Source organism: Molothrus ater, chromosome 21, assembly GCF_012460135.2.
Source record: "Molothrus ater isolate BHLD 08-10-18 breed brown headed cowbird chromosome 21, BPBGC_Mater_1.1, whole genome shotgun sequence".
NCBI classification, from domain to species: Eukaryota; Metazoa; Chordata; class Aves; order Passeriformes; family Icteridae; genus Molothrus; species Molothrus ater.
In genome coordinates, this window is record NC_050498.2 from 11209157 (window position 1) to 11235166 (window position 26010).

General features: G+C 48.1%; 1 long non-coding RNA gene across 2 annotated transcripts in view; it reads right to left on the bottom strand.

Annotated features, from left to right (window-relative positions):
- Positions 1-20964, bottom strand: part of LOC118694257 (uncharacterized) — a 45136-nt gene extending 24172 nt beyond the window's left edge. The window contains exon 1 of one of the 2 annotated variants that reach the window (XR_004981395.1): positions 20927-20964. This is a non-coding gene — a long non-coding RNA (uncharacterized LOC118694257). Of the gene's footprint in view, positions 1-16111; positions 16199-20926 lie in introns of those variants that run through there. The other variant, XR_004981393.1, reaches the window with a different exon arrangement.
- Positions 20965-26010: the final 5046 nt, after the last annotated feature.

The following is a 26010-nucleotide window of genomic DNA, read 5'->3' on the forward strand; positions in this document are numbered from 1 at the left end:
ACCTCCTGTTTATCACCCTCTGCAGCATGTGATATACATGGTTGTACATTTTCTGTCACCAGTGATTTATGAACAAAACACATTGTTCAAATAAGCTTAATACATAAAGACCTGAAGCATTCTGTGACATGGTCTTGAGGCAGCAATTGCCTCCCCTACCTCTGGGCCTCCTGCTCCTTTCTGAAAGACTAGAGGGGCTGCAGGACACCAGTGGCCAGCAGCCATCTGTGCCACCATCGCTGGCACAGGGCTGCTCAGGACAGGGAGGAATTTCAGCCCACTCTGCCTGTGGTGCTGCCAGGAAGTCATGTCTCTGTCACAAATGCAGGCAAAACACTACCCTGACTCCATAGAGGGTTTAGGCACAACAATGTATTAGAATGAAAAGAATGATGAGAGTAATTCCATGTTTCTTTGTGATTCTGGTACTATGGTTTAAAACTCTTGGCCTGGCTTGAACAGCTTCTAAGTTGCACTAAAAATTCTTCCAGAGAGAAAGGAAAAGTCAAAAGAAAACTATGGTATTGAAAGTAGGGGGAGGATGGAGTTTGGGTGGCTCCTGTGCACCGTTTGGAACTGGAAACGAACTGCCCCTGGTTCTGTGCTGCTTTTCCTGCTGATGGCCTCCATGGCTCACACAGACCAGGAACAGCTGGAGTGTCACACAACATCACCTGCAGCCCCCACGCTCCACCTCTGCCTTCCCTTCCCATCCTGAGGCTGCAGAGACCCACGTGGGGCTTGCAGAGGATCCAGCCAGCTCTCACCACCTCCTGCCCACCCCTCCCACTAATGGACACAGCACAGCCATTTCCCCGAACTCCTGCATTTTTCTTTCCATGATTATCTTCTTTAAAAAGGCACGAATTGAAAATGAGATGCAGAGCCAGCGGGCTCTTTTGAGCTATGGTTATTAGCTGTGTGGAGGATGAAAGTGGTACGACTCCCCAGATAAATATATAGTTCATTAAAAGTGTTCAGGATCACTCTATTCTGCTGATCAAAAGCCTAAATCACACAGTTAGCAACATTAAGGAGCTGTGTTATGATTTGAGTTATATCTGGATAAACCCACAGGAGGACCGAGGGAAGCCCAGCAGTGCTGGGGCCCAGGCTCACTGCGGCTCTGCTCCCAGCACAGCAGCCCAAGGCAGGATTTCATCCTGTTTTCAACAGCTTAAACCACTCTGGCTGTTGGGGAGCAGCAGACTGCACACATGAGTAGGTGCTTTCTTCCTCAAACCACAGCTGTCAGGTTCCTCTTGGGTTTTAACTGGGCAACAAACCCAACAAGCACTGCCCAACTTCAGAGGTATTTTTAAAACTGCACCAGAGCTCTGCTTTCCTTAGTGTCCCTGTGGAATGCCATGAGTTTGGGGAATGGGCACATCCTTGTGTCCTGAGCTTCCAACTCTTACAGTGTGTTCAGGCTAAGGAATGTGTGGGTCTGGAAGGTGCAGGGAGGTTGCAGACTGGCTCTGTAGTCACGGGACAATGATGTACTTAATGCCACAGTTCTGGGCTTACTGCAGCCAGAAATACGAAACACTGATTCTGGAGAACAACTGCACACTGATTTACTCAGAGCTACCAACACTCAGCAAAGGTGGTTGTCCCATCCCTTTTGTGCAACTACTTCTTTTATTAAGCACACAGCTTAATACAAACCCAGAAACCCACAAATCCTCTGCATGACCAGGCTCTGGCCCTCTTGGGCAGAGACCTCTGCAAAGTCCAGCCTGACCTCCTAAGTCTTGGCTCAAAACCTGCCACTCTCTGATTTCCGATCATTTCAAATTTGGCTCAATAAAAGCTATCTGAGACTGAGGACATGAATACTGATGACAAATTTTGCATCCAAATGATATCTCAATCAGTCATTTTTAAAGACAGCACAAGTCTCTTGTTCAGCTTCAGGCTTTGTCAAGGACACCACAGAGTCCAGGGGAGCTGCTCCTTAGGAGGTGGTGAAGGAGTGCTGGGTCTCAGCACCTGTAGCAGCTCCTGTCCCACTCCTCTGCCACCTGAAGAACTCACCATTGTGCCCACCCTGCTCAAACAGGGCTTGCTCCTCTTTCCTGGCTGCCCTCACAGCCCAAGCCCAATGCTTGGACAACTGGATATTCTTGCTTACCCTACCGCTCCTCCCATGGCAGCAGGACAGCTCACAGCTGAAGGAATCCCTGCATTTCAGTGTGGTGCAATTAAACAACAGGCACGCTAATCTACAGCAGGAGAGCACCAGTTTGAGACTGCTGTTCCCCCCTTCCCTCTCTGGGAGTTCTTGGCCAGTCACCGATAAATTAAACTCGGCACCTCCTTTGACTAAGATGGATGGCAAGCTTAAGTGATATCCACTAAGCAAATGGCTGATTTGTGTATTCTTCCATTCAGGATTAGGCTAATAAGATGTTCATTTATGGATCTATTACTCAGTCATTTAACTGCTTAAAAGAAGAGGACCGGGCAAATTTCACTATCCAGGAATTGATTTCCACCTTTTTAGGCCAAATTTTAGTGGAGGGTTTTCAAACGTAATTTAGTGGGACATATCAAAACATCATTAAGATGACAGAGTATTCTAAAATACATTAGAAAAACTTGGGGTGCTTGAAGCCTCCAGGTTTAAGGCAGCCCTGCTCCTCCCCACCCGCCTTTTTTTGTGGTTCCTGGAAGGACACACAGTCAGGGTATTTTAGACTGAGAGGTGGAAAGGGGCTTCCAATGACCCTTTGGGGAACCCCGAGCTACAGCAGCCTGGTGCAGGGCTGTCCCCAGGCAGAGCAGGTCTCTGCAGGGCTGTTCCCAATTGCTGCATGCGGCAACCTGTAACTGCAGTGTCCCCCCGGTGACACAGCTGCACCTGCTCCAGCCCTGGAGAGCAAACAGTCACATCAGGCTGTCCCAGCAGCACCAGCATCTGCCTCCCTTCTTGCCTGTCATCAGCAGCAGGGAGGAGGTTTGTACATCCCCGCTCACACCACTGGGACAGTGCTCAGCTCAGCGCCCATCGTGGGCAGGAGCGCTGTCTACTCTGCTCCTCCACTCAGAGACTTATGGGGACAACAGGAAAATCCACAGCAGATTTTTCAAAATGAAGATTTGCAGTCACTAATCATCCACACCCAGCCCATGGAGGCTTTGTGTCCGGATAAACAAACAGCACTCTGGCATCTGTGCAGCCGGCCGCTGGGCTGGCATTAATTCAGGCACGGGGAAAGGCTTTCTGCTTGAATTAAAATAAAAATCGTCAGCTGACTGGTTCTGCTTAATTAAACCAGGAAATAACTAAAGACACTGGTGTTTAGGCTGCTGTCATTAGGATTCAGGATGAGCAGGCATTCCTGCACAAGCAGCTCAGCACTGCTCTCTCCTCCCCAGCCCCATGCTTGTGTCCCTAACTCACAGCCGAGGTGCTCGCCCACCGGCCAGGGCTGGGCTTTATGGCTTTAGCCAGTGCTGCTGCAAGCTGACAGAATCCTCCTCGCTGAGCCCTTCGGGGCACCAGAGACCGAGCTGTAACGCTCTCCACACCGGTCACTCGGGGAACAGCTCATTACCCAGGATTTTGATAACACTGCTGAGCGTTGGAGACAGGAACACAATTATCTTCCAACCCGGATTTCCCAGCGCTCTCGTCCTCTTGCCTCACTGAAGCACAAGCTCTAATGGAGCACTCTGCTCTGTGAGATCACTGGTGCCTTCACAGAGACAGAGAACAGGAGGGGACCCAAGAATTCTTAATTTATACTTCATCTACTGGGTCTTGGTTAATTTAACAGGTCCTTAAATTCATACAACAAAGTATCCCTCCAGAAATCAGAGCTGGTGCCAGGATGTAACTGTTTCATTTAATACACCCACCAACACCACGAAAACCCATCTATGTGTGTGCTGTTGAGCACTCCACATGGACAGAAATTCTCATGCACATCAGTGCTCTGTCCCTCTCTGTGACGTGTCTTTTCATGCAGACCGTTAAGAAGAAAATACAAATGTTTTGTCCAGAAACCCACTTTCACCTGGTGGCATGCTTAGTCTCCTGCCTGCTAAGGATAGCAGGAGTGATGGGGCTTAGCACAGGGCCAGAGGCACGGAGCAGAGGGCGATGCTCCGGCTCCCCGCGGGGAGGAGAGCTGCGGGCAGCCACTGGAGCAGGGACTCACAGCCCCCTGTTCTCCTGGCTCAGCTTCCCTCATCAGGGCCCCTATGGACTCGTGGGCTCCACGGGGCACAGTGAGCCCCTCTCCCTCGCAGGGCAGCTGCCTGTGGAGCCCAGCAGTGCCAGGGCACGGCCACTCCTTGCCCAGAGCACAAGCACCCACAGAACACCCCGTGCAGGCAGTCTGTCTGTCCACCCAGAGCCCTCTGTGCCCTGACAGTGGCTTTCAGTGGCAGCACCCCCTCCCCAAAACAGCCCAGGGAAAAACCCTTGCCGGGCTGGTTTCTCTGTGGATTCCACACTCTTTCAGAATCCAGGGCAGAGCACTGGGCTGTGACATTCATCTGTCTCTTTTGCATAATGCATTCAGAAGTGGATCCATTTTTTATTGCAGAATAATATGTCTGGTTTATATATTGGCATCTTTGTGATGTACTGACATTTTGTGCACATTCACTGCTCACCCCAGGGACAGCTGGTAACCGAGTAACACTGTGGCCCTGTTTCACAGCACCAATTATGATCTTTCCCAGGTACTACTTGCTTCATTATCTGAGTGAAGAGTTTTATCTTACCTACCAGGAAAACCTTCCAAATTCACAGCTGGGTAGATATAACCTTGAATATTTATCTCAGCCATAATGGCAGCTAATATTCCTCTTAACTGCTGCTCTTAAACAGTTTCATCCTATCATTGTTAATCACATTAAAAGGTATTGGATATATAATTTCCTTTAATTATGTGAAAATATTGGTTGCTTCCTTTCTTTGGAGCGTTATGCACAGAGCAGCAGTGATTAATGCCAGGAGTTTCAAAAGGCAGTCAGTGAAAACTCCTAATTGTTGATTTATGCTCTAATTGGAAGACACCTGTTTTTCCCATCCTTTTGATCTTTACTTTCTGTTTGAGTCCAAAATTATTCTGCATGTGTCATCATTACATTAATCAATACAAGTTTTGTCCTTCACAAATCTGCCTAATTGCTTCTCTTATTTAGACAGTCATTTGCTAACGAACACCGTCACCCACTAACACCAACAGAAGGATTTACTGGGAACATTGAGCAGATTTAGAAGGGGAAAGATATCATTGTTAGGGGCAGTGAGCTTTTGGGACAAGACTTCAGAGAGCCAGCAGGGAAAGGGAAAACCAAGCAGTTCAAAAATAAGTAATTTGGCTTACAAAGCAAGATTTTCTACTCACTCATGTACACAAACATGGGTTTGGGTTTTCTATGATTCCTGAGTTATTTTTTTGGAGGCCGCAAATGACACTGAGCCTTCTGTGATAGTGTAATAGGAAGTGCCTAAAATGACAAATTAGGAGGAAGAGTGTTTGTGACAGTGATAAAGGGAAAGTTTAAGGCTTGTATTTAGATAAATTGGCTGGAAAATTTGATCCACACAGTCTTTCAAATACGATTATACAAACATAATTTGCATAAATATTATAATTAAAATTCTGCCTATGGCATAATAAAGAAGGGAAAATAGTATTAAATGATCAAGGCATTTGAATGTTTGAAATATCACTGTGTGATGTTTCATGCTATCCATTAAATAAGTAATTTATTGCAAAATCTATCAAAGCAAAAGGAAATTAAGTCAGATAAGGCTGGTTTTTTACTTTGCATGGGTTTTTTTCTGAGGATATCATTCCTTTCAGAGCACATTTGATTTTTCCAAGGTACTAACTCAGAGTAATTATAATATTGGGTCTGCTGTAGAGCTTTGACTCTCCAGATGCTGTAACTGCAGCATGGGCCCCAATGCACAGCTTATAGCAGCAGGGGACAGGACTTGCCATTCCTGGATGGGAGTCCCAGCCTGTGTCCTGCTCTGTGCCACCTCCTGCCACCTGGAACAGCAGCACAGAACCTGGTGCAGCCTCGGGTGTCACATGTGGGCAGCAGGGACACAGGCTGGCTGCTGAGGCAGTGTCCTGTCCCAGGATGGCCCAGCCAGGCTGTTGTGAGCAGCCTGCACACGCCTGGGGAGCCTCTGCCAGGTGCCAGCACCCTCCCCTCCAGGTGTCTCCACACTGGAGCACTGTTTATTCAGCTGCCTGGGAAAGGCTCTCCTGCCCTGCCACAGCCTGACAAGTTTCATACAAACAACACATTACCACACTGCTGAGCCCTGCTGGCTCTGGAACACGGGCACGGGCTGCTGCCACTTCAGTCACTGTTTTCTTCTGCACACGTGGACTCCCACAGCCCCTGGCCACCTGCTGCTGTCCTCTCTGTGCCCCTCCTGCCCTTGGCATGGGCTGCCACAGCACCACTTTTGCCCTGGCACAGCACGCGTGGGCTGCCAGGAAAGGTTAACGAGGGAGGCAGGCACGGCAGGGATGGCAGCATCAGCAGCTCCTGGGCACACACAGGAAGCATTAAACATGGCTCTCAGCCCCAAACCAAGCTGGTGGATAGCAGCAGCTGATTGACTGCATCCCTGGCTGCACTGCCCCTCTGCTCCTAGGACGTGTCGGACACCGGTGCTGGACCTCCAGACCCAGCTCAGCCCGGTGTGTCCCCAGCCACCTCAGCTCCTGCCAGGGCCAGGGACCGCACGGCATGAGCACCCCATCCGGAGAGCAGATCAGGCTGGTTATTTATCCTGTCTGTTGGCTCAGCCTGGTGGAGACTGAAGGATGAAAGGGCACGTAGGAAATGAGCTTTGAACTGCACAGGGAAACGGCCTTCCTTATCAGCCACCACTGCTTCGTCCCTGCCACTGCAAAGATCTGTTTAAGCAAACTGCAAAGAAAAATAGGATAGTAAAGGAAAGAAAACTTACAAACAGTTTACTGAAGCGTTGAAACTAAACTGCTGCAAGGTACGTTGACCCTCTGATATAAATCCTCTGCCTTGTCCACCTCCAGGCCTGCAAACAAGGCAGCCTCGCCCCTAATGTCACTTCTACTGCTGAAAATTTGTGACATCAATAAAATCCTGGTTTGTCAGTACAAATGGAATTTTAAATTGAATTCTTATCAAATTAGCCTTTCATCAAGGTCATGCAATATTGTGTGAATAACCTTTTGTGAGGCTGTGTACATGGGTACTGCTGGAGGTGAGAACGAGACAAATTCTAATGAGATTACCCAGCTGGAGCACTCAATAACAGGCAGTGGAGGAGATGGGGTGACATTAGGTTTAGCGATAATTTAAGTAAATGGCTACACCAATGCTTGAAGCACAATGCTTCACCTCCCCATCTCGACTGAACCCACACTTGCAGTACCTCTCTCACAGGTCTCAGTAGCCCCCGAGCAGTCACAGCTCTGACATGTCAGGGCCAAACAGAATTTCCTGGAGGAACCAGAATGAATTGTATATGCATCCCCTCTGCTGGCTCTGCAGTGCAATAAAACTTCCCTTCCTTTCAGGGGAATGGTGTTTTGCAACAGCAGCTGGAGGGATTTTCCATCAGCCTTCCACACCATGACCAAATCTGGGGGAAAAACCTGTTTTTCAGCATGAGGAGCTCAGTGCTCCGGGAGCTGGGTAGGAGCTGAGGGAGTCTGAGGTGTGCACACACACTGTGAAGCAAGGACACAGCCTTGCTCCCTCATTCTGGGCTTGGCTGCCAGCAGAGCCCAGACCTGTGTTAGACACTGCCTGTGGCATCACCCATCCAGGGGGGGGGAGCAGGCAGCCAGGAAGGGGCAACACTGCCCTGGCCCCCAGCCCCTGCTGTGCCAGCCCTGGGAACTGCAGGACCCAGCTGAGGAAGCTGTTCCCACCATGATGGAATAATCCTAATTAATAAATACGAGCTGCTGGTGCTATCCTTTTAGATAACATCTTCTTGAAATGAAATATGTAGATCAAATTGCACAATCAAGAAATAAACTATCCAGCTGCTAAAACCTCCCTCCCAAATAACAAAATAGCTGCATATTTGACAACTCCAAAAAATATTTCAGCAAACATAATAGAGAAGTTAATGATAATTAGGCTGGTATTTTATGCCATAACACTCTTGAATGCCTACAAAAATACAATATTTTCAGCAAAAGATAATTGAAAAGATTATTTGGCTTATCTAAAATAAGTTTTCCAAGCCTCAGCACATCTGTTACGAGAATTCCTGCAGATACATAGTGCAACTCTGTTGGCTCAACGGACTGCTCATTACTTTGAGAAAGAGGTGGAAAAAGACGCAGAGAGTTCTGCTTGTGACAAGTCCCTTTGACAGCAAGCAGACATAATCACTTTTTATGGCACCCATGGCAAAGGGGAAGTGACTGAATGACCGGGAAAGCACAGCCAGCCAAGCTGCAGCCCCGGCCGGGGCAGAGGAGGGATGTCCTCACACAGGGGAGGGGATGTGAGCCCTCGGCATTTCCCTGCAAACCCGCACGATTCGCTCTTTGTTGCTAAGTTCCGTGTTTATCCAGCCCCACACAGATCCCTCCAGCACCCAGCACAGGGGTCCTTTGCAGCTGCAGCTTCCGTGCTCGCTCTCGGTGAGGACTCAAGCTGAGAATTTGGTTTTAGTTCGTGTTCTTGCTGTCAGGATCTGCAGGCTGAACCTTTCAAGCACGAACAGGGTCATTGAAAGCCACTTTCTGTCTTTGGGGCGGGCTGGGGGGGGGAATCCAGCCTCAGCTGCAGAAACACAATACAAGGGAGCCTGCCATACCAATGGGCCGTGAATGCAGCCTAGGCATCAGTTCTGACAATATTCTGATATTTCAAAACTGATAATTTCAAACCTGAGGGGCCACAAATTCCTTGTCTTTATCCATCCCTGCTTGTCCCCCTCCCCAGACACTCTAGCTCCAGGCAGACTGAGAAAGACCTTTTGCTTTCAAGAAGGTCTGTACAGTGCTCTGGTGTTTGTAACTCCAGCTGACAAGGGAGGGGGAAATGTCTTCATGCCTTGCTTTGGGGTCCCTCGGTGCTCTGTCTCAGGTGTTCTACTACTCCAGCCACCTTGGCTGCACTCACCTCCCATGCTTCTGTGGCCACAAGAAAGTCTTCCCAGTGATCCCTGGGTGCTTTTGTGACACAGGATTTTTATAAGTCTCAGCATTTCTAAAAACACTTGCTCCTGTTCAGCCAGTAGTTATGGCTGACTGAGGAGAATCTGGAAAACAAAAGTTTTATATGGGCCCTGGAAGGTTCACTCTTCAGCGCTGCTGTGCCCCAGCCCTGGAACACGCAGAGCTGTCAGTACCTGTGTTACAAGCTGAGCACAGAGCAGGAGAGGAGCAAAGGGGCCAGGGCTCAACTCTTCCCATGCCACTGAAGAGCATCTCATTATTCTGGGGCAGAAGCCCAAGCTGGTCCTCAGCAGCCTCTCCCCAGAAGCTTCTCTGCTGGTACTAACTGGACTCCTGGCATGGACCAGGTTTATCCATGGGCTGCAGGGCCCATCCTTCACATTCAAAATTCAGAATACACTAAGCACAACGCTTGTGAAAAGTGTCAAATGCAATAATATATTCCTGTGTTTAACTTCAGGCGACCCTCTCACCAACCACACTGAAAAGTGTTAAAATTGGACAAGATTTCCCAGGAGTAAAAGAAATTCATGTTCATATGCTTATAAAGGCTGACAGGTGAACAAACTCTTCTACAGGGCAATTGCAGATGCTCTAAGTGACATTTTAAATTCTTAAGAATTTTCCGTTTGCAAATAGAAGTTGCCTTGCAAAATGACAAGCAAACCAAGCAGACTTCCCAGAAACTGGTCCTTTCTGTTGCCTTTTAGTGGTTTTGTTTTCCGTAAGAGAGAAAAATGATCAGTGGTCCCTCAGAAATGGACTTTTGCATCTATCTTTTTTAATCTTTTATAGAAGAAGAATAATAGGCCAGATACAGCACTAATTTCTTCTGTAAACTACTCTGGGAACATATTTTACTCAGAGCCCTTAGCACAGAAAGCAGATTAACTGGAAAAGCTAATGGTTTAGTTCAGTATGAATATTTACACAAATGTTTAGCTAGATCCTTTATTAATAGGTCAAATTTTCTCTGAATTTTTCACCTTTTGTTATGAGCTTTTTAATGGGTTGATACCTTTCCAGGCTTTAAAAACTCCTCAAGGGAGGAGGAGACAGCCTCACAAGCAACCCCAACTCTTGTTGCTGTGCTGTTTTCATCCCACTGGCTCTCACAAAGCAGAATTATACCTAAATTCCTGTGCCCCTCCATGGGACATGATTGCTCAGAGAGTGAAGAGCAGCCAAGGGGGCTCTCACAGCAGAAGTGGCTGTGTCACTGTCCCTGCACCCTCTGGCCCCATACCCACAGCATGGTGGGGCAGCAGGCACCAGGAGCCTCTTCCCAGAACAATCAGTCTTGTTCAGCAGGGCAAACATTCTGTCTCTCCCTCCTTCCTTCTGTTTCTCATTTTACCATACATAATTTTAAGGTTAATAATGATCATTAAGCACAGTAAAGATCAATACCTTCCAAAAATCTCTGAAAAATATTTTAATTCAAGGAACTGGAGGTTGCTGTTGGATCCTCTTACAGTTTTACAGCCTTGAATTTATTGGAGATGGTTTCAAGTCAAACCAGACACACTGACAGCTGAGAATGAAGGTCTGGGCAAACTCAATACATCAACTCTATCATCAAGTGGATTCACCAGTCTGCTCAGAAGCAGGATAAGAAGTGTGGCTTGCACTTGTCAATTTTCCATTCTGTCTATCCAGTAAAAAGAAAAAAACCCAAAGGTTATGAGAAATCATCACCTCGGGTCACTTAGGAATTTCCCATTTAGCACAGCTGTGATGAACATCTCAGACTCTCCTGGTACCACAATTCATCCAGCCCAGCCTGCCAGTCCTGCCTGTGCCCAAACAAATCCTGTGAACACAAGGAGCTGCCAGAGGCAGGGGACACCTGGGCCATCCCCCAGCAGCCCTGCAGCACCCACCCACCCACCTCTGGGGGTTTGTATGGGGTTTTGCAGGGATTTCTTCCTTCAAACATTTTGCCTTGAAGAATGGGAGCAAGGTGAAGGGTGCATCTTGGACAGAGGTCTGGCAGAAGGCATCTGTATCTGCATGGGTAGCAATGCCTAACTACTGCCAGCTCAAAGCCAAGGAAGAGCTGGGATTGTTCTTCCCCTCTCCTGCTACTCAACCTGTCCCCTGTCAGTAGAATGTGCTTTTTTGCCATGGACCTGAAACAGAGCTGATTTACCCCAGCAACAGATCTTACCCTGTAAATGTTCAAAAATCTGTCTCATGGTTCTCCAGTCATGCAGATAATTTTGTTCTTAATTAAACAAATGCCACAATGACAGCTGGGAATTAGCAGCTGTAGTTTGACCAAGGAGGTATAATACCTCCTTTAATTAAAAGAAGAACCCTCAAAAATTCCCTAATGAAATCTCCACTCTGATAAGATGGAGCAGCTACAAACCCAGAAAGCAAGACATAACAGGGAAGCACAGGGATTCAGTCAATGCAATTTTCTTGCAGGAAAATACTTCAACTTTCAAGAAAAGAAGCCATGGAAGTTGCAAGAAGTCAGCTTTCCAATTGATTTTCAGCTTGACTTTGTAGGGCATCATTCCCAAGTAATGACTAGGAAAATGTACAGCATCCCAATTACATTCAGGAGCACCAGACACCGGAGGTATCGAACTTAACTGTGACAGCTCAGAGTGTGTTAAACAATATCTTTTATTTCCTAAGGAGGTAGGCATCTACAGCAGAGGATATGAGGCAGCCAGAGATTCAAATCTGGTTTTTTTTAATATTGGCTCTTTTGCCAGCCTCAGAGCTACTCAACATATTTACATATTCTGACACACCAGACTTGCTCTCTTGATAGATAAAATATGCAAGTCTATTTAAAGATAGAGAATCTCTCTCTGCATATTTTCCTAAATAACATCAGATACATAAGAGACTCCCACTGGTGTAAAATTTTCTCTTACTCATTAGACTCTTAACATTGTCCCCTGGACCCAGTCCTTAAAACACTCCCCACACTGGGCAAGGCACCGAGGGCTCTGTGTCACCCCTCCTAGAAAAGCTCTCCATGGCCATGGTGCAGGGACAAAGCTGGAGCATCACGTAGCTGCTAAAGCTGTGACTATTGGCCAGTGGCTCAGAAAAACAAGGGGGGCAGAAACCATTGGGAGCTTATGCAGAGTGGCCAAAGACACCAGTTACTGCAGAGCTGAGGCTGCTGCCATCTGAAACAGGATTTTTCTCAATTTTTTGCAGTCTTAGGAAATTATCATTTGCCTCCAGGTAATCATTTCACAACAAATTTGGAAGAGGATATGTACTATCTTTGATGTCTTGTGGACTCTGGGGTTTGCCATAGGGAGTAAATACACGAGAGCAGAAACTGGGTCAGGTCACTAAGGATAAGTAAAAATAAGACAAATGTACAAGGACAAATCCAGAAAACTAGTGGGCACTAAACTAAGTAGAAATCCAGGGTCCATCATCCATGACCAAGAGAAAGCCTGGGTGGTGTGGGAAGGGGTAAGTGCTCTGTCCAAAAAAGGGACAGCAGAGATGGGATCCCATATGCCTCCAGGCAACCCAGGCTTGCTGAGCTTCTCCCTGCCCCACCAAGATGCTTGTCTGAGGCCACCCCTGAGCTGTGCTGGCAGTGGCATTCCCACAGAGATGCCAGGAGCAGAGGCATTAGCCTGGCCATGGTCAGCTCTGGGGCTGACCAAAGCAGTACCAGGAGGGAGGAACTGATGGATTTTATTGAAATAATTGTTTTGCAGAAAGCACTCACTGCTGAAAATCATCTGTAAAGATGATACTCAGCTGACACAAACTGATTCAGAGCTACAAACTTTGATGGAGCACCAAAAATCATTGCAAAAGTAGCTCCCTGCCCCATTGGGGTGGCAGATAACTCCACATGACAAACCAGGGAGTGACTGTCAATAACATATTGACTTTATAGGTGCTTCCAAGAACAGGGACTACACAAGTTTCCAAAAGCAGGTACATATTGTCCTCTGCATATAATTACATACTAGCAATACCCAGGTTGTGCCTGGAAGAACCACTCTGTGTTGTAAAACCCATTCCTGGCTATGCAGAAGGCATTCTCATGCACAGACACCCTCGGTGCCCATCCTGCCTCAGGTGTGCACAGTGACTTCCCACACCAGCCAGCTCCCTGAATCCAAGCTGTAAGCATCACACATGTTCCTGTCCTCTTTAAAAAGCATTTGGAGACCTGGGGTAGCAAAGTGCTGTTTGGTGTTTGAACTGCCTTTAATCATCAAAGCACACGCTTAAGAACAGAGCAGTAGGATTAGGGCACGGGCCAAACCAGGACTCCCCAGGGCTCAGCATCCCGGCTTTGGCACAGAATCCTCCATCCTTTTGTATCCCCACCAAAGGAAAGGGGAGGAAAAAAAGAAACTGCTTGCAAGGCTGCTATGCTACAGCAAGGTCAGCCTTCCCCTGCTATGATGAGAGGCTCCAGCTGTGACCCCAGCACCACCGTGTTACTCAAAGCAGAACAGTCCCATTTATCAGGAATGTTTTTTCCTAAAGCAAACCATTCTGGTATTAGCCTTTTCCAACGAATACCAAAGTTTGCACAGCAACAGCAACCAGCAGGGTAGAGCACTGGTCTGCCCTTGACTGACTGGGGTTTGCTGGCAAATATTCACTCAGATGAGGACTCCTAGGGGTGTCTAGGATTCTGTGAGCACAAGGACATGGGCTCCCTGAAAGCCCATTGGGAACAACCAGTTTTCTCCAGAATTTCCTAGCTGGGCACACATAGCTACTCTCTGGGGAGAGTGGGGTTGGTCCCTATCCCAGCACTGGGGGACAGTGCCAAATGCACTGCAGAGTGCTCCCAGTATTGGTATCACTGTCCAGCTGGAATTCGATAAACCAGCTTCTGTCCAAATCCCATCTTCCTCTTCTCTTTCTTTTATTTGTTTTATGTTTCTCCTGTTTGTTGCTTCAGAATAACCTACTTTTCCCGTCAAAGGAGCTGCTGATGTGCTCACCTCTCAGTGTTGTTTCCCTCCTTCCCTCCTGTCAGAGCTGACTGAACCTGGGCCCAGGGGCTCAGCTTTTATCTTGTTTACTCATGCTGTGGTTGGCACAATGGGGCTGTGAGGTCTGGGGAGAATCTGCCCATTTTACTGGGCAAAAAGGTACTGATGTGAATAACTCGAGTTCCTCAGAGAAGCCATAGCTGCCAGCACCGTGCCTCCAGCCCTGGCTCTCTGTCCCCATGTGCCAGCAGGGCACAGCACTCATGAGGCACCAGGAGGGCAGCTCTGCCTGTGCAGGGACAGAACTCCATCCCTGCTGCCCCTGGAGCCTGGCACAGGGCACCTGCAGCTGATGTACGGAGCTGCTGCCACATTCCCTCCTGGCTGGCTCCAGCTGGGGCAGAGGAAAGACTTTTTCCTCCTAAAGCAGGCAGCAGCAGCAGGGCACAGACACCAGCAGGGTCTGCTTGGTGGTGCTGGAGCCCAGAACTTGGTGGGCAGGGATGCTCATGTGAGGGCAGGAACCAGCCTCCAGGCCCTGGGGCAGCTCTGCAGGGATGGAGCAGCTTTACCACCACATTCATTACCCTTTGTGTTCCTGCAGTTTGCAGTGGCACACACAAAATCACAGTGATGTATTATTTATGAGAAATAAATATTAATCAATATCAGTAAATACATATGCACACATAAAGAGAGAATGGCAGTAGATGATGGCCACGGAGTGATGGTGAACATCCTTGCCCACAGGGACTCAGCAAACAGCATAAATATATAAACCAGATATACAAATATACTCCCTCCCTCTCTGGGGCTCAAATACCAGGTGTAAACACTCAGCTTTAATATCAGATACACAATAACGGTTTTTAAAAACTGCAGTAGAATAAAGCCTTGTGATTCAGGGGCCGTGCAGGTAGGTGGGGTTTTAGACTGCCCATCACCCAACAGGGATGGGGCTGAGGGGATGCTGCTGAACAGAGACCAGCAAACTGCCCCTGCAGCAGGACAGTCCATCAGCTGGGTCTCACTGTCCAGGGCATGGCACACGGCTTCCCTGGCACAGCAGATTAGCCAAGGGAAGGGGGAGAGCCAAGCAAGCTGAGAATCCTTAGAAAAGCTGGAAGTCAAAGAGGAATGAGGGCTCACAGCCGCAGCAGGAGCTGTCAGTAATCGGTATGTGCCACCACATGTTTTAATAATTTCAGATTTCTCACATGTCTCTAGGGAGCCTCAGAGGGGTTTTCATGCTCTTCCCTCAGTTTTCAAACTTATGGCATTTCTCATCAATAAAAGATTTGGTTTACACACTGTTAAAACTGTATAATGAAAACCAGGTGCAGCTATGTAATATTTCTCTTTAATTACTATTTGTGGCATGAAAAAGAAGAATTAATCATTGTACACTGTTAGAACAGGATGAACCACCTACTAATCACAAATTTGATTTTCATTCAGGTGATGCTGCACAACATTCTATTAGTCCAAGTAAATATCAACACTAGTCTTAATTATTCATTTGGTCCTTCTCCCTGCATGAAACATCTACCTGATGGGAACAGATACACATAAGTTAAAGAGTTACAGCTCTTTCCTCTCACACACCTGCTCCAGAGACATAAAACACTTTCTCTCCACACCCTTAGAATGAAAGAGATGTCCTTGCTTCCCCTTCCAGCTATTTTCTCTAGCATCAAATTTGTTTTTATGACTTATGGGTGAAAAGTGTGAATTCAAGGAAAATGTAGTCTTCCATCATTTATTCATACTATCCTTCAAAGCCAACCCACTCAAGAATCCACAATCATTTCTTTATTTTGACTGTGGGCACACATGAACGAATGTGTCAGTTAGGTGTTAGCCCTGCTACAGTACTTCCTGATGGTCAATTTTTAATTCCTGGCAGGGGTCTGATGTCCAAATCTTACTGAAAAACAAGAAATTCACAGAAATGCCTATCCACAAAGGAGTTGTGTTAGCACTTACTGAATGCCATTTTGTGATGAGATGCGCAGAAGACTCCAGCACTCCTAAATTATGCATGGCTGTGCATTCAGCAGATCCTTTGCTTTATTTGCAAGTCTCACTTGCCAGAGCACTCCAGGGAAGGAGGAGAGGCTCCTGTCAGAATGAATACAGTCAACCAGAGAAAGAGAATTTCACCAATTAACCGATTGGGTTTCTTTATTCTGGTGTTTTTCCCTCTCTGCCTCTCCCCAGCCCGGCAGGGAGCAGCGGCTCCGCTCGCAGCCCGGATGGGAGCGCTGCCACCCAGGGCTGTGCCTGTCCCCTCCGGGCTGGCAGGGACCGAGGGCTGTGCCTGTCCCTGTCCCGGGCTGGCAGGGACCGAGGGCTGTGCCTGTCCCCTCCGGGCTGGCAGGGACCGAGGGCTGTCCCTGTGCCTGTCCCCTCCCCGGGCTGGCAGGGACCGAGGGCTGTGCCTGTCCCCTCCGGGCTGGCAGGGACCGAGGGCTGTGCCTGTGCCTGTCCCCTCCGGGCTGGCAGGGACCGAGGGCTGTGCCTGTCCCTTTCCCGGGCTGGCAGGGACCGAGGGCTGTGCCTGTCCCTGTCCCCTCCCCGGGCTGGCAGGGACCGAGGGCTGTGCCTGTCCCTGTCCCCTCCGGGCTGGCAGGGACCGAGGGCTGTGCCTGTCCCCTCCGGGCTGGCAGGGACCGAGGGCTGTGCCTGTCCCTGTCCCCTCCAGGCTGGCAGGGACCGAGGGCTGTGCCTGTGCCTGTCCCCCACGGGCTGGCAGGGACCGAGGGCTGTGCCTGTCCCTGTCCCTTTCCCGGGCTGGCAGGGACCGAGGGCTGTGCCTGTCCCCTCCGGGCTGGCAGGGACCGAGGGCTGTGCCTGTCCCCTCCGGGCTGGCAGGGACCGAGGGCTGTGCCTGTCCCTGTCCCCTCCCCGGGCTGGCAGGGACCGAGGGCTGTGCCTGTCCCCTCCCCGGGCTGGCAGGGACCGAGGGCTGTCCCTGTGCCTGTCCCTGTCCCGGGCTGGCAGGGACCGAGGGCTGTGCCTGTCCCCTCCGGGCTGGCAGGAACCGAGGGCTGTCCCTGTGCCTGTCCCCTCCGGGCTGGCAGGGACCGCGGGCTGTCCCTGTCCCTTTCCCGGGCTGGCAGGGACCGCGGGCTGTCCCTGTGCCTGTCCCCTCCGGGCTGGCAGGGACCGAGGGCTGTGCCTGTCCCTGTCCCTTTCCCGGGCTGGCAGGGACCGAGGGCTGTCCCTGTGCCCTCCCCGGGCTGGCAGGGACCGAGGGCTGTGCCTGTCCCTGTCCCCTCCAGGCTGGCAGGGACCGAGGGCTGTCCCTGTCCCCTCCCCGGGCTGGCAGGGACCGAGGGCTGTTGCTTGGTTTTCCTTTCCAGTCCAACACAGGGACACACCAGGCTGTGCCCTCAGCCCAGTTCTTGGCAGCACTGGCGTGGGGCAGTAACAGGCACAGGACTTTCTCGTGCTCCCTTGAGATTTCGCTTCTCCGTCTATTACCACTCCCACTCCCCCGCTGCTCTGCCTCCCTTGAAGCCACAGCCCCTTCAAAGCAGGGGTTGTCCATAGAAGCTGTGCGCTCCCTGGGCTTGGCCAGGAACGATCCTGCTCTGGGTTCACCTCTTGCAGCAGGATTCACTGGGAGGTTTTCTCTCCCAGTCCCACATCCCAGCCCCATCTCCTGGGCAATCCTACAGGACTTGCTGTGCTCAGTCTCCTACTCCTGCACAAGTATCAGGACCCCAGTTCCTCAGCAGCCTTTAGCAGATCCTGATGTGCTGCTTCTTTGATGTGAACTTAATTAACCTCAAATGGACATTCCTAGGGTTTCCTGCCTCCCACAAGGCTATGGGACTCCCAAGCTCATCTCATGCTGAGTGCAGCAATTCACCAGCCCTGAATTCCTTCCCCAGAGTTATTCTCCTGCTTTTTAGCCAAGTCTTCCACTTGGACCTGTCCATCCCAGCCCACGGGCCAGGCAGCCCAGAGATGGAGCCAGTTTGGATCCACTGCAGCTGTGGCTCATCACAGCTGACTGAAATGAATGCCCGCGTCCCTGCAGCCTCCTCAGCTCGGTACCCACGGCAGCTCTGACCAGATAAGATGCTTGTGCAGGACATGTTACAGCATGTCCTGGCAGCCCTGCCAGCCCCGTACTGGCAATCAGGAGACTGAGCTGAAAACAATTAAAAATGGAATGGCACAGCTCTCTTACCTGGGAATTAACCCAGAAAGGAGATTAGAATAAGGCTGTGGGAAAAAGCATGAGGTAGTTTACAGCTACAGTGTTCTCCATCTGAGCCAAGCACGCAAAGAATGATAATCCTCAGCCATGTTTCTCCTGCTGTCATAAACACTGTTTTCTTTGGTGGACTTCGGGGTTTTAGTTTTGCTTTTTCTTGTTTTTCTTTTAAAACCAAGCACACACATGGTCTGCACTGCATGGGAGCAGCAAGTCCACAACATCCATCCTACCTCCCCTCCACACTCCACCGTGCCTAAGGTGGAAACAAGTGACCCAACTTCAGACTCAGGAGCTGCTCCTGCACAACACAGCTATGTGGACGTAGATGGAAGAAGGGAAAACCACTGGCTATTTCTTTGCCATTGCTGCTTTCCTTTGCCTCAATTCCTAATACAGATTTTATATATGAGGAACTCTAAGAAATACCAATAGAGCAGGGGAAACACCAGCACTCACGTTGATGATCTGAATCATAGTATAGATTAATTGTGGCTCTCTAGTCCTGGGAGCCACAACCATGAATTCATAATCATCACAGACAACTGCTGAACACAACAGCTGCTCAGGCTCCCCATTACATGTATTTATAGTGGTGGCAATCCAGAAAACAGATACTGCTTTACGGAGAGAGTTAAAAAGTGATGCCATTTGCAACACACACACGCACATTAAACAACCATAAAGCTCCCCCCTGCACTGCACAGCATTGTAATAGATGTTGGCATTATGTCAGGAAAAGCAGTTTCCTGGATTCAGCCACATTAATGTTCACCCTAATGAACTCTCTGGAGGAGCTGTCATAAATGACAGAATATCATAAAAGAGCTTTGCCGCCAATAGAGGCCAGGGAGAGCACAGACCCTGATTACATGCACGAGATGAACTTGGAGCTGTGATGTTCTTGAGGCAAGGCAGTGATATTTCTGCTTTATCAGTTATTCATTGGGCTAAGTTTGCTGCTTTTATCTCCGCAGGTGCATTTGAAGTAGGATTCATGGAAAAGAACTTAAAAGATTTCCTACAAAGTTATTAAAGATAATAACTGAAATAATTATTTTGCCTGATAAAGCCAATGACTAAAATTATTCAGGCTTTTAAAAATCAGATAATAAACTAAGTTTCTTCCTACTGGTAATCAGCTCATTTCATTGCAAAGATTGTCTTAAAAAAATTCAGCTTTGTTAATGCCAATCTTGTCAGAGGTTATTCAGTGGGGAGTAGGTGCTTTGTTTGTTTTTTATTATTTTGGCTTTGGTTTGTTTTGTTTAGGGTTTTTAAAATTGTATAGATACTAGGGAAGAGGAAAGGAGATGAGACCACATGGAATAGTTCTTTCTACTCAGCTGCTACTTTTTACCCACACTGAGAAGTTCAGTCACCTGAAAGCACTTACCCTAAAATACTCACACAGGACTTGGAGCTGGGACCATTCCTGGGCAAACAGTCTGTTCAGCCTGTCCTACCTGGCAAGGAGAAGTTCCTCTCCACCAGCACATTTTTCAATGTAGAGCACAACAACCATGTCTTGGACATCCACAATCCAACCAGAGCTGACTGCCACCCTCTCTGCAGTGACATCCAACCAACAGAGAACTTAATTCAGCAAGCAGCCAACAAATGCAATAACCCACTGACACTCACAGACTATTGCCTGCTTCACTTTGGGAATTCAGGTACATGCCTTCCCATCTACAGTGCATGTCATCTGAGGATAGCAGTTCTCCAATGATTGCACCTTGAACAGACCTTTTCCTTTCTGCTTGGTTTCATTCCCTTTTCACTGCCTCATTTGGGCTCCTTTCACTATTTCCTGCCTCCTTCCCTCTTCATGCTACAGGTGATCAGAAATGGAGTACACAGGATTTCACGTCACACGGTCACAGCAAAAATAATGGAACAACTCTGGAATTAGATCAAACCAGCCCCATCATTTCTTTTGGCTAAGAGTGATTTTATACAAATTGCAACTGCAGCCTCATTTCCAGAGAAACAGATACTCAAGGTTTGGATACAAACTCCAGCCCCCATGCCACAACCCTCTCCTCCCTTGGAGCAGGATGGAGCCCACACAGCCAGCTACAGGCAAGAGCAGCCTGACACAGGAATAACTTCTCCATCCTTTCTAAGGCCAGCAAGGGGCAAGACACCAAATGCGCTGTGCTTCACAACGCCCCCAAGCCAATAACAGCCCTCTGCACCCAACACCTGCTGGGATAAATTAAATCAATCCTCTGCACAGCATGGTGCCAGCAAGGCAGGCAAAGCCAGCTGCAATTCCCACTTCTCTTCCTGGGCTCCGCTTTTCAGGAGAGCAAACATTGCTGCATTTTTGCAGCCCGTCCCCTTTGCTTTTTTCTCTAACCCCTACAAAATGGGACCAATAGGAACTAATAGAGCCTCCTGCAAGATTAAAGCAATTTAGCAAGTCAAAGGTGTCCTCATTTAATAATCTCTGGATCTCTATCACCCTGACAGCATGTCTTCATCAAGCCATTACAGTCTGAAAAGAAGTGGGAACATGAGATAGGGATGCCTGTCACAGTCACTGGTGAGCTGGCTCCACAACTTACCTGTCAGCTGCAATCAGGCATCCACAGATTGCTGCTCTGCTACAGACCTGAAAAAAAAAAAATCAAAAAATCAATCACCATCATCCTGATGTGATAAAATCCTCAGTGCTCCAGACATGCCAGGTAATTGATCACTTCCTCATAACATACATTACTTCCTTGCTCTTCATCAGAAATAAACCCATCAAAAATTGAAATACAGAATGCAGCCCTGCCTCTATGGAGCAATCCCAATCCCTTTGCCCCAAATCCCTTAACACTAACTGTTACAAAGCTGCCCACCCCAAAGAGTCAAGTGTGCTTCAGTCATAAAAAAAATAAACTGGGGTGATAATATAGTCATTAAAGTATGACTTCTCCCAGGGTTAAGAGCAAGAAAGCTCTGGAGTTTAGAGCTGAGTCTTTTGGGAGTCCTCAGAAGAGCTTTAGGATGATGATGGCCCCCCCTTCACCAGCCAGATTCCAGTTACCCAAATCGCTTGGGCAGTCTCAGCCTGCTACAGAACTTCAGGGCAGATGGGGACAACGTAAGAGGGGGAGTCACCTCCCTGCATTGATGCACCCACTGATCCCTCCCCTCTGGGAGTGTCTCCCTGAGCCACTGACTGACAGCTGGGCAGGATGACTGAGCCTGGGTGAGGGTTTGGGCTTGGCCCTGAGAGGCTTCTCACATTTCTGTGGTACTGAGGGAATTCAGGCACCAGCACAAGCACTTGGCTCCTGCTGGGGCTGAGGGTGGGTAGGAAGGGACCCCAGGAGGGTGGACAGGCAATAAGGCTCAGCTCCACGGCAGGATACAGGTTACATCCCAAATCCATCTGTGCAGGTGTGCTGCGCTGCAGGTTGATTAATGCCCTGTTTTGGTGCTTGCACTTGAAGAGCAGGGCTGGGTTTGGGTTCTCTAGTTTTGCACAGGAACCTCCATTTCTTTGGACTTCATGAACAGCAAAAATACAAATGTAGGCAAAGAAATTAAATGTTGTCTTGCTTGCCCTGAGGCTTATTCCTGGAAAACAAGCCAGTTCCTTTAAAAATGGTCCCCAATCCCTGTATTTCCAGCTTTTTCTCACTGCTTGAACAAATACTATGCTCCCAGTGTACCCTCCCATCTGTTAAATTCTTGCAAAAATGTTGGGTCTCTTTTTATTTACCATCGTAATTAATTGCCCTGAAGCTTACCTTTCCCTTCTTACCTTTTGCTTGTTTATCAGCTCATTTTTGCAACATTTGCTAATTATTGCAGACATTTCATTTAAGGAGGATTTGCTCCTTTCCTGCCAATCTCTTCTTTCCATTTGACCCTGCAGCAACTTTGCCCATCAAAGTAAACATAAGCTGCCTGGTTTGCATATGGAAGAATAAGGGCAGTAAGTAGAAAACAAATGGGCTTTGCTGCAATGTGTGGTGTTTATGGCTGCAAGCTCCCCACCTCTGCCCTGGTGAAGGGAGGGGTATTCAGTTAGAGGAGAGCAAACAGAGCACTCCCTCCTCCATCCCCTACCCCAGTGGCTTGGCTGGGGACACAATTGCATAAAGCAGCAGAGGTGGAAGCTGAGCGCTGTTTATGTAAAGCAGCAGATGGTGACATTACATAATCTGAAATGTTATATATGCGTGTGTATATATATATATAAAATAAATTTCACTGAGGCAATAGGACATTACATTGCAGGGACAATGTGTATGGCTGGTTGTGTGGTGGGTCTGTAAACCATCTGACAAGTTGAACATGTTTTTGGCTGCTATGTCTCAAGAGCAAAAAATTTAGGTGCAGATTTCCATGTCAAACCTTCTCCCAGCAGAAGGAAAAAGGAAATGCTAAAAGTCATAAAAGACAAAGTCAGAAATTATCACTATGAAAGCAGCAGTGTAACTAACCAAACATGCAAACAAACGTGGAATTCCAGGTATGTGCTACATGCTGAATCCTCGCAAAATCTGGCCCAAACCCCTTTCCTGCAGAAGCCAGGACCTGTTGATGACCAGCACAGATGTGGGGTACAGGTGGTTTGAACCGTAGGGCTGTGTGTCCCAGGCTGTCCTGTGCTGGTGTCAGCGTGCTCAGCACCACGGACACCTGAGGCCATGCAGGAGGGCTCTGCACTGGAGCAGTGCCCTGTGCCACAAGCTGCCAGACTGAGGGAGTGACAAGATTGTGTGGATGAATGCCAGGTGTCCATCCTGAAATGGCCATGGAGCACAGGGCTCCCAGGGAGGCAAGTGACAGCACCTGTACAGGGAAATGCTACACGTCCTGTGATGGGGACTGGCCATTTTGGCAGAGAACACAGGCATTGCCCCTGCAAGATGGTGCTGGGCTTGAAATGGCCATTGGCCTTTAAATGCAGAAAGAGCAGCAGGCATTGACTGCACATTAATTTAAAATGTAATTTTTATCCTCTGCCTGAGACTCACGTGGGATTTATGCTATTAAATATTAAATACCAAGACCTTTATGCAATGAGGAAGCTTTACTGAATAAAATTACATCAAACAATGAAATCAGAAGCTTTGCAAATATTAACCGTGAAACAAGTTCCAAAAAACAGGGTGAGGACCCAGAGGGGATGTGTCCTTCAGTCAGTGACCCCCAAAGAGCTCCTGGGGCTTGTGGCCTCTGGCACACACCTGAAACAAGAGCCTCTGTCTTACAGCTGCACTGTGCTAGTGTCTGCACCCTCCGGAGGGCAAGGCTTGCACATCAAAACAGGGCTTTGAAGGGTAGCTCAACTTCCAATTTGTGAGAAGTCCAACAGCAGATTACAATTATCTTTTGTTTTCTTTTTCCTTACATTGCACTTCAGGGAATTATTTGAATATTCTGCATGAGAATGATGATTACTTTGTCAAGATGGGCTGTTGGAGTGACGTGGAGCTGATTTCATTCCATGTCCAGGTGGGAAGAGAAACACTTCTGTAGCAATTGCCAAAACTGACCTCTAATTAACACTGGTACCACTGAACCTCAATTCTGTAGGACCTGCAAATAAACAACCACACTAGAGTCCGAAATGTAACAACTATTCAGTAATCTGTTTTACTCTTAGATTGTTTCAGGATTTAAAACAATGGGAAATAAGTTACTATCCCACCTCACAGCCTGGCTGATACCCAAGTGTTAACACAGGTCTGGGCCATACCTGCTCTGTGAGCCTTGATTTCAGAAAACCTGCTTAAATGTTGTCTGGATACAACTTAGCATAAGCACAGGTTAAGGACCTGCTCCATATGAGGCACTTCTCTGAAGTTCCTGTGTTTAAATGTCTCACCCAAAATATTTGAGTCTTCTCTCACATGAGGTCATTTGTCAGCAAGTATCCAGAGCTTGAACTGGGAGAGGTAAGAACATCTTGTTATTAGAGCAGAGAGACTGGTCCTCTTTTCAACCAATTCACTGAGGTTTTCTAAGTGGAGAGAGGAGAGAGGGAAGCTCTTTGTTAAAATGCTCATCTTACAAAAATAGAACAGGTAGAAAAAACTATTTCCCAAGTTCTCAAAATGGACTTGATGTTGAGATTGAGATTTTTAGAACAGAAGACTAATGTTGAAAAGTAATTGGAAACCTGTTTGAACTGCTTTAAAAAGATTGTCTTTGGGGAAACATCCATTTAAGGGGAAATAAAGAAGCATAAAGGCCTGGAGGCAAAGCAACCTTCAATAAAGTGCATGGTTTGCTTCTGCAGCCCAGGGAGTGAGTGTTCCAGGGCGAGCAGCCCCAGCTAAGCCGTGTTCTCCCCTGGCCAAAACACTCTGTCCACCACTGCTGCTGGGAAAAAAACCCCCAGGGAATCCAGGCAGCAGGAGCACAGATACCACAGAACAATGTAAATACAGACATTAGTGTAATTTCTATCAGAACAGATGACTGAAGAAATTTCTACTGTTCCATTTGCAGTTCCAAATTCAACCCATGCCACAAGAAGATTTCCAAACATTAAACATCTTTCCCATGTGCTGTGGAAGGACTCTGTGTACCTTTGAAATTAGCTATCTCCACTATTTCTGTTGCATCTGCTTATAGTCCAGCAACCTGCCAGGGACAGAGCCAGCCAAAATAGCAATAAAAACAATTCCCAAGGTCAGGGGAGTGCATCACGCTTGGGGCATTAAAAATCTCAGCTTTGCTCTAAGCTGCGTTGATAATCAGCACCAGAGACAGCAGGGAGGACTTTCCACAGGGGTGTTATGCTGCTTGGTGTCCATATGGCTCAGTGATATTTTGCTCAATTTTATTTCATGGTTGGAGAGATCAGAGTTTTCCTTGAAGAGCTGGCAGGCAGAGCAGACAAAATTCCCAAGGTATTTTCCTGTTCTAGCAGCAAACTGCAAGGAAAAGAGTCCCTGCTGGGCTCTCATGGACGAGAGGGCTCTGGAGCAGCAGTGGCATGCCAGGACACAGAATTGTGCAGGAGCTGAGGACACTTCCTCACAGAAGTGCTGGCTGACACTCACCTCCCGTCCTGCTCAAGAGGGGGGGTGACACAGGGGGAGCAGGCACTGCCACCCAATGCCAGGTCACTGGGTGACTCTGCCCATCGCTCTGCCTTGGCATCCCCTTGGGATAGCACCTCCAAAAGCACCCAAACCTCTTAAACCTGGGAGAAACCAGAAAAGTCAGTGTGGTCTGGGAAGCTTTAGGAAAATATATAAAGGTAAATATTGCCACCTCAATAATGATAGCTTCACACTACTGCAATTATTCTTCTACCAATATTTTGATGTTTTCACTTTCAGTCATTACTAATGACTTATTCTTGTTCCCAGACACCAACCAGAGCCACCATTCGTAATATTCTGACCACAGGCAGGTGTAATAAAGTTGATCAAGGTGTTGACACTTAAAGATACAAGTAAAGGAACATGATAAACTGCCAAGAACTGTGAGCAAGAAAAAAATGTTCTTTCTTTGTGAAATAGCACCTGGCAGTGTTGAGTCTTTTGACTTTGTTTTGTGTAGACAACAGCTTTCAAATTACTCAGGTATTCATTTGGCCTCTCAGAGCAGAACGGGCAGGCAAAATGGCCCTCGTGCCCTGGGACACAGGGTGTCCCTGCTCTGGGCATTGCTAGATGTAGGGGACACA